This window comes from Myotis lucifugus, unplaced genomic scaffold (assembly GCF_000147115.1).
Source record: "Myotis lucifugus unplaced genomic scaffold, Myoluc2.0 scaffold_190, whole genome shotgun sequence".
NCBI lineage: Eukaryota > Metazoa > Chordata > Mammalia > Chiroptera > Vespertilionidae > Myotis > Myotis lucifugus.
The window spans coordinates 1,065,294-1,066,841 of record NW_005871238.1 but is presented as its reverse complement, the minus strand read 5'-3'; the positions used below and the strand labels follow the sequence as shown (position 1 = coordinate 1,066,841).

Genomic DNA, 1,548 nt, shown 5'->3' with positions numbered 1-1,548 from the left:
TAGCTGAACTGGGATGAAATGACGGTGATAGGGGCGGGGTGGAGGTAGAGATAGCTGCTAGGCAGGGCGTGATCTGCATAGTTAGCATGAGAATAGAGGAAAGCTTTCCCCCTGTCCTCCCTTAAGGCTGGAGAGAAAAGGACAGCCAGGGCTCTGGCTCTGACCTCCTCAGTCTGAGAGTCTGGTGCTGGGAAAGTGGCCATCCTCACATTCCTCCAGTCCTCCGAGGACCCCAGGACCCTGCACTGTGGAGAAAAGCTTTGAGGGAGCCGGCTGGTAGATCTCCACTCCAGATTTTCCAGCTGTCCTTGTCCCCACGCGGCTGAGAGAGCAGGATGCTGAGATGGCTCTGTGATGCAGAAGGTATGTGCTTTTTCAGTTCTGGTGCTGATGCTGTGTATGTGGTGAGGTCTCTGTGGCGCAATGGACGAGCGCGCTGGACTTCTAATCCAGAGGTTCCGGGTTCGAGTCCCGGCAGAGATGGTCACCTGGCAGGCTCTCTTTTATTTTTCATGGTGTCATGCTAGGTTCATAATTATATTTATCCCTCCCTGGAGGCTCTGGGATGGAGAAAGGAAACCCCTTTGCTGGGGAATCCTGGACCTCCTCCCCCTCCCCCTTTCCTCCCTCTTCATTCTTTCTCCGCCCCTCCCTTCCTGACTGTCATTGTTAGTGAAGGCTCAGATGCCTGCTGCCTCTCTCTACTCAGCCTGCAAGGCACAGCTTTCGCATCTTTTGCTTCAGAGGGGAATCACTGGTACATGGTGACTCAGATGCCAGGCCACTGGTTCTGGGACGACGATGGTCCCCTCCTTTTACCTCTGAAAACACAAAAAGGCAGATTGTCCCATATGCCAACGGGGACGTGCCCAGCTGTCCTCTCAGGTAACACCCACCTTGACCTGGATAAGGTCAGGTGATGGATGGGGTCACGCAGAGGGTAATCTGTGCTATCTTTGTCACCTACACATTTGCATCCCTGGGGCTTTTTGTGCGAAAACCCATCACTCATTTCCACTTCCACAGGGTGAGAGGCAATCATTGCTCTTTGTCTCCATGGAATACATGACACCGCGGCACACTCATTGCCAGTGGCCGATGAACTTGTCTCCCGAAACTCAAAGGTCTCCCAGGTAAATGCTCGTTCCTGCGAGAAGTTTTCAGCTTGTCCTGTTTGCCCGGCAAGCTTCGAGGCTTGTATCTAAATGTTATTTTGATAACTCCTGGTTTCCAACAAGCCACGTCTCCCCACCTCTCTCACCCGCATTCACTTCTGCCCCCCTTTTCTGTCTCACCTTCAGCGAGATGGGGAGGGAGCTTGGGTTTCTACTTGGGGCTGGGCTGGCTCTCTCCCTTGCATTTTGCAATCACCAGCCTGTAAGCTAGAGGGTGCCACCCAAGCCAGGAGCCGACCCCCACCTCCCACGAACCAGAAAGTCTGAGGAGACAGATCTCTCCTCCCACTGCTGGGGAGGTGACTTCTTTCCCACTCGGGGCTCTGGGTGGGTGGCCAGAGGACACAGCCAGCCTTGAACTCGGCTCTCCTGA

The 1,548-nt window shown here is 54.3% G+C and overlaps 1 non-coding gene across 1 annotated transcript; it reads left to right on the top strand.

The window, feature by feature from the left end:
- Window positions 1-409: 409 nt before the first annotated feature.
- TRNAR-UCU lies at window positions 410-483 on the top strand. Its single transcript has one exon. It is a non-coding gene; the product is annotated as a tRNA-Arg (tRNA).
- The last annotated feature ends 1,065 nt before the right edge of the window (window positions 484-1,548 follow it).